Consider the following 20,045-nt stretch of genomic DNA (forward strand, 5'->3'; position numbering starts at 1 on the left):
TCACGTAAACGATATTGTCACGTAAACGATATTGTCACGTAAACGATATTGTCACGTAATGCGACATTGTCACGTAGTATGATATTGTCACATAATACGACAGTGTCACGTAGTACGATATTGTCACGTAATTCGAAAATGTGTTGAAGGAAATCCCGTTCTTTATTACAATTCAGAACGAAGAATGAGGCTTCCTTATGGGTCCTGGATAAAAGGTGTTTTTGGGATGTGGATAAGTTTTGTCAACCTTATGGGATTTGGGATGTGGATAAGTTTTGTCAACCTTATGGGATTTGGGATGTGGATAAGTTTTGTCAACCTTATGGGATTTGGGATGTGGATAAGTTTTGTCAACCTTATGGGATGTGGATAAGCTATGTTAACCGTTATGGGATGTGGATAAATTTTGTTAACGTTATGGGATGTGGATAAGTTTTGATAACCTTATGGGATGTGGGCAAGTTGTGTTAGCCACATGGGATGTGGATAAAAGTTTTTCCTATCGATAGCTGTTGCGAAGAGAAACAAATCTTTAAAAACAACAGACTATAAATAAAATAGGCAACCACCCTATGACGTCAAGTTTTAACTCACAAAAAACAACAACAAAAAAACAACGAACGATCACAGTTTCTATTTCGTGAGACGAACTCCCCCAACTTCTCTGTCAAGACAAAATTTGACATATCCCATTTCTTTTGTAAATCTAATTAGGCTGTAAGACATTTATACAATTACGAACGACACAGTAATTCATGTAGATAGTTTAATTAGGCTGCTGAAATGAAATTATAAAATGACAAAAACAATTCTAGCTTGTCATTATGATGGATGGCGGCCCGCGTGCTACTGTCCGTTTGTTTCATCTTACGATTTTCTTATCTAATCTGTTTTGTTCCGAGTTTTTGTTTCGTCTCAGGGTAAGTTAGGTAACTCTGTCTCACCTGTCTCGTCTATCTCTACTGTCTCGCCTGTCTCAAATGTCTTGGCTTCCTCACGAATCATGTCTGTCTCACCTGTCTTGTCTCACTTGTCTTGTCTCACCTGTTTTGCCTGTCTCAATCACAAACCTATACACCGAGAACTACCCCATCATATATTAAGAACCCCCACCCCATACATTAAGAACCCCCACCCCATACATTAAGAACACCACCCCATACATTAAGAACCCCCACCCCATACATAAAGAACCCCCACCCCATACATTAAGAACCCCCACCCCATACATTAAGAATCCCCACCCCATACATTAATACCACTGCCCCATACACTTAGACTCACTGACCGTAGATCTATCATATAAATTCGCCCCACTCCACCGAAGATCCCCAACCTCCAGGATCAGACCCAGGGGCCCACCCCCTCACCCCCGTCCTCCCAAGACACGCGCCGCATATATCTATCACATATGACATGCATGCCCTTGTCTAAGGTGGTACCAATCAATACACATATTACGTAACACCCCAGTTTGTTGGTGCGGTATCAAATTCATGTTTGTCTAGGCTCGGCGTAAGTCGGCGCTGAGTGAAGGGTTGTTGAGGGCGCGCACACGATTGGTGCGCAAATGTGGAGTGCCCTCAAAGTACCGTTGGACCAGTTTCCCCAGAAATGTAATCACGTGCCCGGGCGGCCAGTCAGCAAACGGAGTTTCAGAAAATATCCGCCGTCACTGGAACTATTTGGACGGCCAGTGAAGTAACTGGACGGCTAAGGATTTATAAATGAGTGAATGTCGTGTACATAACAGGCATGGAAAACTAGAGCGTAATTACAAAACATCGTTTACGGTAAAATATATGGACGGCCATATACAACATATACAACTAGACGGCCACAATGATAAGATGGACGGTTAAAGATAATTATTTTATGAACAGAAAATAAAAGACCCGCGAAAAAACAACCACACTACTAAAACATATCGGCGTATATTAGCTGGACGGCCACTACAATACAATGGACGGTTATAAGAACGGTCGGATATATAATAAAATGGGAGTTTCCATTTTAAAAAAAAAACGCTTTAAATGTGGTTAAATGTTATGTAAATGTGTTTAATTTGGTTCTGAAAATTTACTCAAAGTTTAAAAATTGTCCGATGTTTTGTTGTGTCAAGTTTTGTGTTAACCATCATGGCTATTTTTATGCCAAGTTCTATGCAAAAGTGTCAAGTTGTTGGCAGTTACTATCCCTGTTTCATAAGGTACGGGACTGCTCTTACATGTACCCTTATGTCATTTTGTCCAATCCTATACCAACCTTATAGCCCAGTGTTAAGTCCATCACTGTTGCTAGTCATATGCTAACTGTTATGTCCAATCCTGTACCAACCCTATAGCCCAGTGTTAAGTCCATCACTGTTGCTAGTCATATGCTAACTGTTATGTCCAATCCTGTACCAACCCTATAGCCCAGTGTTAAGTCCATCACTGTTGCTAGTCATATGCTGTTATATCCAATCCTATACCAACCTTATAGCCCAGTGTAAAGTCCATAACTGTTGCTAGTCATATGCTAACCTACAGGTCTAGTCTTCTATACAAGCAAAGTCTGACGCACACATCACTGTTGTGTGACAGAACAAAACTTGAGAACCTCTGGATAAGAGCGGTGTTGGGTAATGTTGATAACACATTTGACAAAACTTGAGAACCGCTGGATTAGAGGGGTGTTGGGTAATGTTGATACAACATTTAACAAAACTTGAGAATCGCTGGATTAGAGGGGTGTAGGGTAATGTTGATTAAAGATTTGTTAATGTTGATAACACATTTAACAAAACTTGAGAGCCTCTGAATTAGAAATGTCTTGAGCAAGATTGGTAAAACATTTAACAAAACTTGAGAACCTCTGAATTAGAAATGTCTTGAGCAAGATTGGTAAAACATTTAACAAAACTTGAGAACCTCTAGATTAGAAATGTGTTGAGCAAGATTGATAACATTTAACAAAACTTGAGAACCTCTGGATTAGAAATGTGTTGAGCAAGATTGATAACATTTAACAAAACTTGAGAACCTCTAGATTAGAAATGTGTTGAGCAAGATTGATAACATTTAACAAAACTTGAGAACCTCTAGATTAGAAATGTGTTGAGCAAGATTGATAACATTTAACAAAACTTGGGAACCTCTGGATTAGAAATGTGTTGAGCAAGATTGATAACATTTAACAAAACTTGAGAACCTCTAGATTAGAAATGTGTTGAGCAAGATTGATAACATTTAACAAAACTTGAGAACCTCTGGATTAGAAATGTGTTGAGCAAGATTGATAACATTTAACAAAACTTGAGAACCTCTAGATTAGAAATGTGTTGAGCAAGATTGATAACATTTAACAAAACTTGAGAACCTCTGGATTAGAAATGTGTTGAGCAAGATTGATAACATTTAACAAAACTTGAGAACCTCTGGATTAGAAATGTGTTGAGCAAGATTGATAACATTTAACAAAACTTGAGAACCGTTGGATTAGAAATGTGTTGAGCAAGATTGATAACTCCGTTATCTTCGCCACATCAACTATGATAAGACCCATAATCCCGTGCTAAGGTCAAATACCCATGTAACAATTGACATGGACTGGTCGAACCATTAATAGGAGTTAACACACACACTCTTACACACACAAGCATACACACAAGCACGCACGCAAACACACACGCACGCACGCAAATACATATACGCACGCACGCAAACACACACACATACGCACGCACGCGCACGCACACGCACACGCACACGTGCACGCACACACGCACACACACATAAACACAAGCACACTCATGTGTACATGGTCATATAACAACACACACACACACGCACATGTGCAAAGCCACACATAAATGCACACACAGATACTCTTATACACATGTAACATCCACAGCTACACATAAACACAGACAACCCCTCATATCAACACATATTCACAAACCCACTAACACACAAACATGTCCCGACAGCTCAATATCCTTGCATTATGTAATACTTTTTGTATGGTTTAAACTGTTACTACTCCTACACCCAAACTAGACGACTTATATCAAACCAAGGAATGTGCGGTCAAGTGTTAGAGAACCTGATTACTAACCTGAAAGTCTTGAGCAGTGTTTCTTCCAGACTTTATTCTTTCTCCGGGGGGGGGGGGGGGGGGGGACTGTTAAAACTATATTTTCTATACAAATTCCATTTCGTATTGAGTTTCGATCAGTCTTAAAAGACTTTGCAGAACACACCAAACTCCAATAGGTACCGGACACGAATCAGTGAAAGTAAAGGTGTCTGAGCACCAAACTGGCCACTAGATGCACCGTGGACCATACAACGTTGACCACTATTAGTTAAACTGGACAAGCCTCTCACAACAAAGCTGTGTATTTTTTTTAATAAATAGTTTGCCCGGGGCGGACACCCCCTCCCACAACGCCCGCAACTTGTCTTTTCATTTTACGCTTTATAGGCCTACTTAAAGTAGTATTACTGTTTTTTTTATCTTTAGAATAGCCTTAAATACTCATATAACTAGACATTGTCTATTTATAGATTTTTCACGCGCATGCGTATCTTTTATTGTCGTGCTTTAAGCCCCGCCCCCCGGCCTACAGGAAATGTTAGCGTACCGGTTAAGGGGAGATAATTAACTTGTGCCAAACGCATAGGTTTTAAATTGGCCCGCGTTTGGCTTCTTTTCTCCACAGATCAGTACTAGATGTTGAGCAGGGTGAAACCATTGAATTGGTCTCAATAGTCAGACCACACCAGACTAATTTGAAAACAATGGGTTCAAGTGGGGTTACAGCTAGATGCTGTTGGCACTCAGAGGGTTAATTCCCCTGGTCTGGTGTTTGTCGACTTGTCAATGCTGACCACTGTAGGAACAAAACAAAGGCGTTGGCCTATACAGTGGCGTAGCCAGGATCGTCTCAAGTGGGGGGGGGGGGGGGAGGTTCAAATTTTTACCCGGCGACAAACTTTCGATTTGCACCCCCCCCTCAAACTTTCGATTTGTACCCCCCCCTCATACTTTATATATATACCGAGGTGTCAATGGGGGGTTATGACCCACCCCCTAACCCCCCCCTGCCTACGCCAATGCCTATAGTCTTACATGCGCTGCTCCGTTATATTCTCTGTAATGTCATTTTTGTCTGTCCCCCCCCCCTCCTCCCAAATGTTTTCTAAGAAATATTGATGACATGAATAAGTAACAGTTCGTTTGTTCTGTTGTAACTCTTATTTTGTAACAATTTTGTGTTACTAACGTTAACTTTATGACGCTGTGCACTAGATGTTATTTCCCCTGAATGAAAAAGTGGAAAACATGGAGCTTGCTTTTCACTGCAGTTGATCGCTTAATGTTTTCCTTGAATTTTATTTCGTAAATTTGGTAATTTTTTGTAATAATGTGTCATTAGAGAGCTTGAAAAAAGATATGCAAAACAGAACAGTCTCTACATCTACCACTAATTATTTAAAAATTAATTTCAATTATTTTTACCCGATATTCTAGTTAGGGCCTACATTTATAAAAACACTGTTTTGTATTTACAAATGTTGTTTTCAAAATAGAAAAACAATAATTAACAAGAAAAAATGAATAAATAGTAATAATTTTTTTACGAAAAAATAATGCTTAAAATAAGTTGTTTTTTTTTAATTTAAATTTTATATACGTAGTTTATACTTATCGGCAACTACAGAATGGAACATAATGCAACTCATAGTTGAAAGACGGTTAAGAAGGGATAAGGAGTTATTTTTTTTTTAATGTAAGAATAAAATCATAAAACGTCGTCCTTCACTTTAACCGAGAGAAATCATAGGATATACTTACATTTACCCTCCGGTATTAAAAACCAAATATCAAATACGTTCATTTTTTTAAATTTTTTTTTTTTTTTTTTGCGTGTGGGTTCTATTGCTATTTTTTAAAAAATCCCACAATTCAACAAATAAATGTATCGTTACCTCCCCTAACAAGCTGTGCACCGGCTCTCACATGTGCACGAAGACAAACAGAGTTGTCCGGCGCTGAGGGCCAAGTTTAACGGCCACTGAAAACACAGAGTTAGGGGCGGTAATCGATAGAAATCCCCGGATAATGCCCCCTATTTCCACCGGCCGGGCCACCGCCCATCTCACACCCCACTGGGTGTATGAATGCTTTCTTTCACTTCCGGTCCACCAGCCCACAATGCAATTCGGCGCTAAATGTCTTTTAAAAGAGGACGGTTGCATTCAAGGGCGGTGTTTTAAACTTGATTTAGGCTAGTGTTATTTCCAGTACAGAAATCTATAGTGTAGTAGAGTATGCCTAGTTCTTTAGTCCGTAATTAGGTTTAGAAAGTTTAATTAATTAATTAGCAGAAACAAACAGGTGATTTAAAAAAAAAGGTTATTGCATGTTGTAGGGTTTATGGGGCGCTGATAGGCTAATTCTTTAACAAGGTCAAGGTCAAGCAGTTACAACTTGTTACTGCAGAGTGGGGTGGGTGGGGAAGGGGGTGGGGAGAAATGGGGTTAATGAGTTTGTTAAACTTGGCTGGGCTAGATCTGGTGCTCGCTTGTGGTGACTGGTGGCTTATCACAGGTGACTGGTAGTCTGGTGTAGTTGTTGATGTAGTCGTTGATGGGATGCTAGATGCTTGTTTTGGTAAATGTTGTATTTGTTGTGGTGAATGTTGTAGTTGATGTGGTGAATGATGTAGTTGATGTGGTGAATGTTGTAGTTGATGTGGTGAATGATGTAGTTGATGTGGTGAATGTTGTAGTTGATGTGGTGAATGATGTAGTTGATGTAGTGAATGTTGTAGTTGATGTGGTGAATGTTGTAGTTGATGTGGTAAATGTTGTAGTTGATGTGGTGAATTATGTAGTTGATGTGGTGAATGATGTAGTTGATGTGGTGAATGTTGTAGCTGATGTGGTGAATGTTGTAGCTGTTGTGGTGAATGTTGTAGTTGATGTGGTGAATGTTGTAGTTGATGTGGTGAATTATGTGGTGAATGATGTAGTTGATGTGGTGAATGTTGTAGCTGATGTGGTGAATGTTGTAGCTGTTGTGGTGAATGTTGTAGTTGATGTGGTGAATGTTGTAGTTGATGTGGTGAATTATGTGGTGAATGTTGTAGTTGATGTGGTGAATGTTGTGGTTGATGTGGTGAATGTTGTGGTTGATGTGGTGAATGTTGTAGTTGATGTGGTGAATGTTGTAGTTGATGTGGTGAATGTTGTGGTTGATGTGGTGAATGTTGTAGTTGATGTGGTGAATGTTGTGGTTGATGTGGTGAATTATGTGGTGAATGTTGTAGTTGATGTGGTGAATGTTGTAGTTGATGTGGTGAATTATGTGGTGAATGTTGTAGTTGATGTGGTGAATGTTGTGGTTGATGTGGTGAATGTTGTAGTTGATGTGGTGAATGTTGTAGTTGATGTGGTGAATGTTGTAGTTGATGTGGTGAATGTTGTAGTTGATGTGTTGAATGTTGTAGTTGATGTGGTGAATGTTGTAGTTGATGTGGTGAATGTTGTAGTTGATGTGGTGAATGTTGTAGTTGATGTGGTGAATGTTGTAGTTGATGTGGTGAATGTTGTAGTTGATGTGTTGAATGATGTAGTTGATGTGGTGAATGTTGTAGTTGATGTGGTGAATGTTGTAGTTGATGTGGTGAATTATGTGGTGAATGTTGTAGTTGATGTGGTGAATGTTGTGGTTGATGTGGTGAATGTTGTAGTTGATGTGGTGAATGTTGTAGTTGATGTGTTGAATGATGTAGTTGATGTGGTGAATGTTGTAGTTGATGTGGTGAATGTTGTGGTTGATGTGGTGAATTATGTGGTGAATGTTGTAGTTGATGTGGTGAATGTTGTAGTTGATGTGGTGAATTATGTGGTGAATGTTGTAGTTGATGTGGTGAATGTTGTGGTTGATGTGGTGAATGTTGTAGTTGATGTGGTGAATGTTGTAGTTGATGTGGTGAATGTTGTAGTTGATGTGTTGAATGTTGTAGTTGATGTAGTGAATGTTGTAGTTGATGTGGTGAATGTTGTAGTTGATGTGGTGAATGTTGTAGTTGATGTGGTGAATGTTGTAGTTGATGTGGTGAATGTTGTAGTTGATGTGGTGAATTATGTAGTTGATGTGGTGAATGTTGTAGTTGATGTGGTGAATGTTGTAGTTGATGTGGTGAATGATGTAGTTGATGTGGTGAATGTTGTACTTGATGTGGTAAATGTTGTAGTTGATGTGGTGGATGTTGTAGTTGATGTGGTGAATGATGTAGTTGATGTAGTGAATGTTGTAGTTGATGTGGTGAATGTTGTAGTTGATGTGGTAAATGTTGTAGTTGATGTGGTGAATGTTGTAGTTGATGTGGTGGATGATGTAGCTGATGTGGTGAATGTTGTAGCTGATGTGGTGAATGTTGTAGTTGATGTGGTGAATGTTGTAGTTGATGTAGTGAATGTTGTAGCTGTTGTGGTGAATGTTGTACTTGATGTGGTGAATGTTGTAGTTGATGTGGTGAATTACGTGGTGAATGTTGTAGTTGATGTGGTGAATGATGTAGTTGATGTGGTGAATGTTGTAGTTGATGTGGTGAATGATGTAGTTGATGTGGTGAATGATGTAGTTGATGTGGTGAATATTGTAGTTGATGTGGTGAATGTTGTAGTTGATGTGGTGAATGTTGTAGTTGATGTGGTGAATGTTGTAGTTGATGTGGTGAATGATGTAGTTGATGTGGTGAATGATGTAGTTGATGTGATGAATGTTGTAGTTGATGTGGTGAATGTTGTAGTTGATGTGGTGAATATTGTAGTTGATGTGGTGAATGTTGTACTTGTCGTGGTGAATGTTGTAGTTGATGTGGTGAATGTTGAAGTTGATGTGGTGAATGTTGTAGTTGATGTGGTAAATGTTGTAGTTGATGTGGTGGATGATGTAGTTGATGTGGTGAATGTTGTAGTTGATGTGGTGAATGTTGTACTTGTCGTGGTGAATGTTGTAGTTGATGTGGTGAATGTTGTAGTTGATGTGGTGAATGTTGTAGTTGATGTGGTGAATGTTGTAGTTGATGTGGGGAATTATGTGGTGAATGTTGTAGTTGATGTGGTGAATTATGTAGTTGTTGTGGTGAATGATGTAGTTGATGTAATGAATGTTGTAGTTGATGTGGTGAATGATGTAGTTGATGTGGTAAATATTGTAGTTGATGTGGTGAATGATGTAGTTGATGTGGTGAATGTTGTAGTTGATGTGGTGAATGTTGTAGTTGATGTGGTGAATGATGTAGTTGATGTGGTGAATGATGTAGTTGATGTGATGAATGTTGTAGTTGATGTGGTGAATGTTGTAGTTGATGTGGTGAATATTGTAGTTGATGTGGTGAATGTTGTACTTGTCGTGGTGAATGTTGTAGTTGATGTGGTGAATGTTGTAGTTGATGTGGTGAATGTTGTAGTTGATGTGGTGAATGTTGTAGTTGATGTGGTAAATGTTGTAGTTGATGTGGTGGATGATGTAGTTGATGTGGTGAATGTTGTAGTTGATGTGGTGAATGTTGTAGTTGATGTGGTGAATGTTGTAGTTGATGTGGTGGATGATGTAGCTGATGTGGTGAATGTTGTAGTTGATGTGGTGAATGATGTAGTTGATGTGGTGAATGTTGTAGTTGATGTGGTGAATGTTGTAGTTGATGTGTTGAATGATGTAGTTGATGTGGTGAATATTGTAGTTGATGTGGTGAATGTTGTAGTTGATGTGGTGAATATTGTACTTGATGTGGTGAATGTTGTAGTTGATGTGGTGAATGTTGTAGTTGATGTGGTGGATGATGTAGTTGATGTGGTGAATGTTGTAGTTGATGTGGTGAATGATGTAGTTGATGTGGTGAATTATGTACTTGATGTGGTGAATATTGTACTTGATGTGGTGAATGTTGTAGGTGATGTGGTGAATGATGTAGTTGATGTGGTGAATTATGTACTTGATGTGGTGAATATTGTACTTGATGTGGTGAATGTTGTAGTTGATGTGGTGAATGATGTAGTTGATGTGGTGAATTATGTACTTGATGTGGTGAATGTTGTAGTTGATGTGGTGAATGTTGTAGTTGATGTGGTGAATGATGTAGTTGATGTGGTGAATTATGTACTTGATGTGGTGAATATTGTACTTGATGTGGTGAATGTTGTAGTTGATGTAGTGAATGTTGTAGTTGATGTGGTGAATGATGTAGTTGATGTGGTGAATATTGTACTTGATGTGGTGAATGTTGTAGTTGATGTGATGAATGTTGTAGTTGATGTGGTGAATGTTGTAGGTGATGTGGTGAATGTTGTAGTTGATGTGGTGAATGTTGTACTTGATGTGGTGAATGTTGTAGGTGATGTGGTGAATGTTGTAGTTGATGTGGTGAATGTTGTAGTTGATGTGGTGAATGATGTAGTTGATGTGGTGAATGTTGTAGTTGATGTGGTGAATGTTGTAGTTGATGTGGTGAATGTTGTAGTTGATGTGGTTAATGTTGTAGTTGATGTGGTAAATGTTGTAGTTGATGTGGTGAATGATGTAGTTGATGTGGTGAATGTTGTAGTTGATGTGGTAAATGTTGTAGTTGATGTGGTGGATGATGTAGTTGATGTGGTGAATGTTGTAGTTGATGTGGTGAATGTTGTAGTTGATGTGGTAAATGTTGTAGTTGATGTGGTGGATGATGTAGTTGATGTGGTGAATGTTGTAGTTGATGTGGTGAATGATGTAGTGGATGTGGTGAATGTTGTAGTTGATGTGGTAAATGTTGTAGTTGATGTGGTGGATGATGTAGTTGATGTGGTGAATGTTGTAGTTGATGTGGTGAATGTTGTAGTTGATGTGGTGAATGATGTAGTTGATGTGGTGAATGTTGTAGTTGATGTGGTGAATGATGTAGTTGATGTGGTGAATGTTGTAGTTGATGTGGTGAATGATGTAGTTGATGTGGTGAATGTTGTAGTTGATGTGGTGAATGATGTGGTTGATGTGGTGAATGATGTAGTTGATGTGGTGAATGTTGTAGTTGATGTGGTGAATGTTGTACTTGTCGTGGTGAATGATGTAGTTGATGTGGTGAATGTTGTAGTTGATGTGGTGAATGATGTAGTTGATGTGGTGAATGTTGTAGTTGATGTGGTGAATGTTGTACTTGTCGTGGTGAATGATGTAGTTGATGTGGTGAATGATGTAGTTGATGTGGTGAATGATGTAGTTGATGTGGTGAATGTTGTAGTTGATGTGGTGAATGATGTAGTTGATGTGGTGAATGTTGTAGTTGATGTGGTGAATGATGTAGTTGATGTGGTGAATGTTGTAGTTGATGTGGTGGATGATGTAGCTGATGTGGTGAATGTTGTAGCTGATGTGGTGAATGTTGTAGTTGATGTGGTGAATGTTGTAGTTGATGTGGTGAATGTTGTAGCTGTTGTGGTGAATGATGTAGTTGATGTGGTGAATGTTGTAGTTGATGTGGTGAATGTTGTAGTTGATGTGGTGAATTATGTGGTGAATGTTGTAGTTGATGTGGTGAATTATGTAGGGAATGTTGTAGTTGATGTGGTGAATATTGTACTTGATGTGGTGAATGTTGTAGTTGATGTGGTGAATGTTGTAGTTGATGTGGTGAATTATGTGGTGAATGTTGTAGTTGATGTGGTGAATTATGTGGTGAATGTTGTAGTTGATGTGGTGAATTATGTGGTGAATGTTGTAGTTGATGTGGTGAATTATGTGGTGAATGTTGTAGTTGATGTGGTGAATGATGTAGTTGATGTGGTGAATTATGTGGTGAATGTTGTAGTTGATGTGGTGAATTATGTAGGGAATGTTGTAGTTGATGTGGTGAATATTGTACTTGATGTGGTGAATGATGTAGTTGATGTGGTGAATGTTGTAGTTGATGTGGTGAATGATGTAGTTGATGTGGTGAATTATGTGGTGAATGTTGTAGTTGATGTGGCGAATTATGTAGGGAATGTTGTAGTTGATGTGGTGAATATTGTAGTTGATGTGGTGAATGTTGTAGTTGATGTGGTGAATGATGTACTTGATGTGGTGAATGATGTAGTTGATGTGATGAATGTTGTAGTTGATGTGGTGAATGTTGTAGCTGATGTGGTGAATGTTGTAGCTGTTGTGGTGAATGTTGTAGTTGATGTGGTGAATGTTGTAGTTGATGTGGTGAATGTTGTAGTTGATGTGGTGAATGATGTAGTTGATGTGGTGAATGATGTAGTTGATGTGATGAATGTTGTAGTTGATGTGGTGAATGATGTAGTTGATGTGGTGAATGATGTAGTTGATGTGATGAATGTTGTAGTTGATGTGGTGAATGATGTAGTTGATGTGGTGAATGATGTAGTTGATGTGGTGAATGTTGTAGTTGATGTGGTAAATGTTGTAGTTGATGTGGTAAATGTTGTAGTTGATGTGGTAAATGTTGTAGTTGATGTGTTGAATGTTGTAGTTGATGTGGTGAATATTGTAGTTGATGTGGTGAATGTTGTAGTTGATGTGGTGAATTATGGGATGAATGTTGTAGTTGATGTGGTGAATTATGGGATGAATGTTGTAGTTGATGTGGTGAATTATGGGATGAATGTTGTAGTTGATGTGCTGAATGTTGTAGTTGATGTGGTGAATTATGGGATGAATGTTGTAGTTGATGTGGTGAATTATGGGATGAATGTTGTAGTTGATGTGGTGAATTATGGGATGAATGTTGTAGTTGATGTGATGAATGTTGTAGTTGATGTGGTGAATGTTGTAGTTGATGTGATGAATGTTGTAGTTGATGTGGTGAATGATGTAGTTGATGTGGTGAATGTTGTAGTTGATGTGGTGAATGATGTGGTGAATGATGTAGTTGATGTGCTGAATGTTGTAGTTGATGTGCTGAATGTTGTAGTTGATGTGGTGAATTATGTGGTGAATGTTGTAGCTGATGTGGTGAATGATGTAGTTGTTGTTGTGAAAGCTTTTGATAACGTGGTGAAATGGAGTTTGGGTGGTAATAAAAAGGCTATATAAAAATAAATAAGGGTTTTGCTGCCCCTTTCCCGTCCCCCCCCCCCACACTACCCCCAAACCCTAAAGCTCAAACGTTGTAATCAACCAGGCTAACCAAACAAATTCAGCCAACCCGACTAACTCTAACTGCTCACACAAAATCAAAACCAACTTTTGCGTGCAATTAATGTGTACTTTTCCAGTTTTACACACGCACGCGCGCACACACACGCACGCGCACACACATAGTAACACGCACACATACTAAAAGAACCCCTGCCTACCCACACACACACACCCCTCACACCCCCAACTCAATAAGTTTTCTGATCTATATTCTGTTGTTTCCCTGCATAAGTTCATACCCCCCCCCCCCCATCCCATAGATTCCCCATCACTTCCGGTTTGATGAAAAAAAAACCGCCTGTAGATTCTCTCCTCCAGTTGTCTAGGAAGTGTCTCGGCCCCCTAGAAATGTTTTAATGGACACACACACGGGGTGACCCCTTGCTGGGACCCATTTATTTTATTTCGTTTCTTTCGGCTTCCTCCTTTTCAAAATAAATCTTTTATTGAATGATTTTCTACATGGGGTCAGTGGTAGCTCTGTCGTGTACAGAGGGGTATTATCCTGTATAGAGAGGTCCTATCGTGTATAGAGGGGTCCTATCGTGTATAGAGGGGTCCTATCGTGTATAGAGGCGTGGGGAGGAGGGGGGCGTACACTGGCTAAAGTATATATTTTGTATATAACTTTCGTCCAAGGGTAGGCGAGGGAGTTCTGCTTCGGGGAGCGGTACCCCCCATGAGGTGCCTGAAAAAAACTCTGCACATAAGCCCCGTACATAAGCCCAATGTACCCTTCATCCCCACGTCAACCCACACGTCAACCTAACACCCACAAAACCACACATAAATCACGCACATACAAACATAAACCACACAAGTAAAATATTTACAAAATGCGTGCGTAAACCACACACACACACACAAACCACAGACGTATACATAAACCAAACACACATAAACCTCACACATATAAATCACACACATAAATAACACACACACATAAGCTAAACACACTTAGACGACACACTAACACACGTACGTACACACACACACACATCGTATGACAGAACATAACTTCACTACAGCGAGCCTATCGACAAAGACAGCCAGTTTTACCGGACCTTCAGTACTTAGACAGTACATAGACTGGCTGGTCAGTTGTAAGATGGACGCTAAACTCTGTTTATCTAATGTACCTTTTTATACGTCAAAACAATGTCCACAGAACTTGAAGTTTTCAATTAAAAGCTCCATTAAAGTATGTTTTCTATTAGCTAAACAAAACTAAATGTTTTCAATAAAACGTTCCATTAAAGTATGTATTTTATTAGCTCACAAAACTATGTTTTCTATGCACTCAAAAATAGTTTTTTTATTAGCTCAAAAAAGAAACAACAAAAAAAAAATGGTTTTCTATAAACTCCACAAAAACTATATTTTTTTAAAAACCAAACTTTACTTCACAAAACTGATTTTTTAAACCAAACTTTACTTCCCAAAACTGATTTTTAAACCAAACTTTACTTCACAGAAGTATGATTTTTTAAATCAAACTTAACTTCACAAAACTGATTTTTTAAACCAAACTTTACTTCACAGAAGTATGATTTTTTAAAATCAAACTTTACTTCACAAAACTATACGTTTACCAACACATCACACCGTGAATCCATTTCGACCGAGTTTCCACAGTTACGTCATCAACACACGCCAAAAGCAGTGACGTCACAAAGCATTTTTTACGGATTGAACAAACTAGACGTACACCACTGGAGGGGGGGGGGGGGGGAGGCATGACGTTGTTATACGCCAGATTTATCTTCTACGGACTAAGTTTAATTAGATTTAAAGTAAAAACGTAATCATTACTTACTGATTTCTTAAACAAACAATAATCTCTGAATGGTAGAGAGATTTTCGCCGTACAACTGAGGTGATGTCCGTCAAAATGTTTAGTTAACCTATAAAATAACTTCACTCAACACGATTTTCAAGAAACTGATTCGGTAGTGACGACACTACGCACCGTCTGCCGGTAAAAAAAAATATTTCATTGAATTGAATTGAATTAATGTTCTAAAAATGCGGAGTTTTATTAGATTCTAATTTTTTTTTAAGTATAAAATATTTTCGAAAATCCTAATGTCTAGCGTTTAAAACATACCGTTGAAAACGTAGATCTGTCAAAAGTAAAAGCGAATCGTATATGAAAAAAAAAGTTTTAAAAATATTTCTAGCAACATCAACGTTTTCAGACTATGGCGTTAGATTTTTATCTCAAGAAGTCAGGCAGTAGATGAAGTAGAGTTCACGTGTGAGAAACGTCGGCGTTCATCCATCTTCACAGAAAGTCTAGTTTATAAATGTATCACAAAGACTTCACCCACAAAGACATCACCCACAAAGACATCACCCACAAATTATAACCACAATTAACATCCAACTAACTATTAATTAAATTTTAATTTGCGACACTAATTAAACGTGAAGATTTGTTAATTATAGACCTTAGTTTTTATTAAAAAGGTTAATGAGAAATCCAATTATTTCCTCGACTATTTTAGTAACAAACTGACTTGTGCAACTGATCAACAACATCTAACTTAATCAATTCTGTTTTTCAACTCGTATTTCTACATCATTTGTAATCGCTGTATGGCAAATCATCGAATTAAAAAGATATATAAAGGCACATAATAGAACCATTGGTTATGTTCCTGATGGAAACTGTTGACGTGTTAAATAAATCTGAAGTCTGCTTTAAGCCTGGGATTAGCTGGCGTGCAATTAAAACAAATGTGTTTTTAGGTTTTATATCTGTCTGTGGTGCAGGGTTGAGAGGGTAGTATGAATACCAGCCCAGACGGGATTCACGTGGTTGTTAGGGAGCTGTCATGAGTTCCATCAGTGATTGAGGTATGGTCTCGCTGCATTTGGTTCAGACCAAACGCCATTTTTTTTAAACTGCTGGATTCTGGTCGGCTGTGATTGGTGGGAATTTGTAACCACGTGACGTGGTCATTTCACGCTGGGCGGTGAAGCGGGATTACTCACGGGTGTAGGACCTCAGGACATGAATAGGACCTCAGGATATGAAAAGGACCACAGGACATGAATAGGACCACAGGACATGAATAGGGCCACAGATTACACGTAGGACCTCAGGACATTAATAGGACCTCAGGACATTAATAGGACCTCAGGACATGATTAGGACCACAGGACATGAATAGGACATCAGGACATGAATAGGACCACAGATTACGTGTAGGACCTAAGGACTTTTTAAGGAACACACGAACGTTTTAAGACCACCAATACGAGATAATTACGAGACACAGTGGGAACACATATAAGAGATGATTACATGATTTGGTAGAAACACATACGGGTGCCTGGAAACAGGCAATTTTATTTTATAAACATTTTTTTAAAAATTATCATAATTTTTCAATGTACAAGAGTAGCTTTTAGTTACAGTTTATCATCGTCATTTCCCGTTCGTGCGCAAAACACCTGGGGCTGATGAAGTAAGTTAATCTGTTTCAATGACCTCGGCGTAAGAGAAATAGTGCGGTCAATACCACGATCAGCGTGAGTCAGGTACCCATTAGAGCTGGGTGGACCCAGTGATGCCCTACAGATTAGACCCCGGTATCCGAACTCGAGACTTTTGGAGCAGAAATCGTAAGCTGTACAATTCGACCACGTTATAGAGATACTGTTTTTGTTTTGAAATGTATTAAAAGATATTGCCAAGATGTTTAAATGATGTTACCAAGGTGTTTAAAATATGTTCTACAAGCTTTCAATAAATTACAAAAATGTCGTAAAGATATTCCGAAGATTTTAAAATAAGTTTTATGGGTGTTAGGCGCCCTTAGACAGCTGTAACAAGTCTCGCTAGATATCGACACATCCAAACTTTTAAAACGGTGACCCGTTTAGAAGTACTTCTTCAAAAAGATATTTGTCTCCGAATTTTTTGTTTGTGTACTTTTGAAAGTCAAGGTCATTTACCAGACACCCGACCTTATTTTTAGACACTGTGAACTTGACCCTGAATCACCTCACAAAATAAAACCCTATTGGGGGCTACAAACAGCGAGAGGGGTAGATTGGTACCATTTTTTGTTGAGGCACTTTTTATTTCCCCTCAATATAAAACATAATTTGGTGGTCATGTGTGTGTGATAGGGTGTTTGGGGGTGTGTGGGGGTGTGTGGGGGGGTGTTCAGATGTGTGGGAACTATAACCTTGAAATCGCTAGCCCGAAGAACAGAATGAACCCATACAACCGAAAAAAATGTTTTTTAAGCTCATTAAGCTCTGCCTAAGCTCCCGTAGAGTTTTCACCCCCTTTCTACCAGGGACCAACAAGCAGATCACCCACAATTAAGCTCAGGAGTTCATTAAATGAAAGAAACCTTGTAACTTTTAAAAAAAAAAGAAATGAAATCACTGTCCAGCATTATTATCACACACACAACAAAAACCGGATTACAAAGTGTTATGGATAGTTTTCGTGTTTAATATCGTGATGAACATTAGCACACACACCTCGCCCTACCCCCCCCCCCCCCTTCCCCCAAAAAAAAATAAATTAAAAAAATTAAATAAATAAATACCAAGTTTAAAAAAAGTCAAATTAAAAAAAAAGACATTCCAGCATTCTGGAAATATTAAAAAATAATTTTAAGATTTGGCCAATAAATACAAAAGTAAAATTATTTAGTACAGTCAACGTGGAGTTACAAAACTTGTTCAATTAGCTTTAAAAAAATTCTTTTAGGCAAGTTATCAAAATATTAACTATAGTGTATTATACCAGTTGTTATTAAAAGATATATTTAAAAAAAAATTATCTTTTAATTATAAAAAATGGAAAATCCTAAGATTAAATTAACAAGGCTAAATTGTAAAATAGTGACTTAGGACATTTTGCAAGTGATCTGTTTAGTGCGGCGAGGTTACAATGTTCTATCGATTTCTATCAATTTATCTTTTTATTAATTTTTTTAACTGGTGTTGCAAGCATTATTATTTACGTCAACACAAAAGTGATACGTTCACAAAATATTACATTGATAAATTAGCTGAATAGAAAAAACTGAAATTATTCCGGTACCAAATTTTACTTGAGGTCCTCGGCTGGCCACCTAGACATGGCGTCACCACTGGGTGTCAATTGATTTTAATTCGTCATCTCATGGCCAGGGCGAGACTTTGAGAAAACTCTAGAAGAAACTAGAGGCTCTGACAGAGGTACCACGTGACCTGACCCAATTACAGACATCAGGCAGGGGCGGCGACTTCAGGGGGAGAAAATGTTTTAAAATGGCATTTCGTGACGTTTTTTCTTTTTGTTGAGGGAAGGCACTACTATAATTAAACAACCCCAGTATTAGAAAAACGTAAAACGTGCCAAGATTCATGAAATAAAATTTGGTTTTGTAATCTCAAAAGTAGTTAAAATACAGTCATAGCTAAAATCTATATTTAGATGGAAGGAGGGGGAGGGGGTACATTTGGACAATTTATTTTGAAGTTTGAAATAATAAATTGCATGGAAGTGTTCGTCAGTAAGTTAAGGGAAATAGGGTGGCCAGGATTAGAACTCAACAACGTAAATGTTATGCTTAAAATTTGTGATTTAAACCTTGTATCTGGCAATTAACAGGGTGTAGGACAAAAGGCCGACATCCAAAAGGCTGACAAGACAAAAGGCCGACATCCAAAAGGCTGACAAGACAAAAGGCCGACACGGACAAAAGGCCGACACGGACAAAAGGCGGACACGGACAAAAGGCCGACACGGACAAAAGGCCGACACGGACAACAGGCCGACATGGACAAAAGGCCGACAGCCGAAAGGCCGACATGACATAAGGCCGTCAGGACATAAGGCCGACAGCCAAAAGGCAGACAGCCAAAAGGAAGGCCGACAGACCATAAGGCCGACAGACCATAAGGCCGACAAATATAAAAAAATTCGTATATAGCAAAATATGTGCTAATGCATAGAAAACCATCGAAATAAAGCATACAATACAGCGAAACGTTCAAGAAAAGAGACTATTCTAGTTGCTATCCTTATAAGGTGAACCATCGGGTCCTAGCGACTGGAGATGACGGGGGTGTCTAAAACACAAAGGATCAACACCTAAATATTGCGAAATGCGGTCAATACTGTTTCATAGCTCCTTCTATGTCAGCGAGGTGAAACAACCATAAAAAAAAACAAGTCAAAAGCCGCCGTCATCATCGCCGCATGCAACAAGGTGGAACACAAGAGATAATGCTCGTAGCGATCCTTATAAGGTGAACAATGGGGTCCATGTGACTAGGGATGACGGTAGTGCACAAAGGTTAAACAGTTACCACCATATTTCGCAAAAAGAATAAAAGAAACCATGAAAATTATCTAAATGGGATTCAATTACCCAAAAAAAGAGCTGAGAGAAAAGAGCACCCTGGAGTCTTTTGTTTGATCTAAACACTAAAGCAGGAACAAGAGGAAGATTGGAGGTTGAGTAGGAGGCAATAGTGCTTGGGTCCTAGGACCTTTGAACACAGGTGCTTTGACCATAGGTGCTTTGACCATAGGTGCTTTGACCATAGGTGCTTTGACCATAGGTGCTTTGACCATAGGTGCTTTGACCATAGGTGCTTTGACCATAGGTGCTTTGACCATAGGTGCTTTGACCATAGGTGCTTTGACCATAGGTGCTTTGACCATAGGGGGTTTGACCATAGGGGGTTTGACCATAGGTGCTTTGACCATAGGTGCTTTGACCATAGGTGCTTTGACCATAGGTGCTTTGACCATAGGTGCTTTGACCATAGGTGCTTTGACCATAGGTGCTTTGACCATAGGTGCTTTGACCATAGGTGCTTTGACCATAGGTGCTTTGACCATAGGTGCT

General features: G+C 38.8%; 1 protein-coding gene across 1 annotated transcript in view; it reads right to left on the reverse strand.

The window, feature by feature from the left end:
- LOC131951353 (protein PRQFV-amide) overlaps positions 1-20,045 on the reverse strand; it is a 55,582-nt gene that overhangs the window by 23,465 nt on the left and 12,072 nt on the right. The gene's annotated exons all lie outside the window — the stretch shown is intronic.

The sequence above is a fragment of the Physella acuta genome, unplaced genomic scaffold (genome assembly GCF_028476545.2).
Source record: "Physella acuta isolate Inbredline_101_S28 unplaced genomic scaffold, ASM2847654v3 ptg000808l, whole genome shotgun sequence".
In the NCBI taxonomy this organism is placed as follows: Eukaryota; Metazoa; Mollusca; class Gastropoda; family Physidae; genus Physella; species Physella acuta.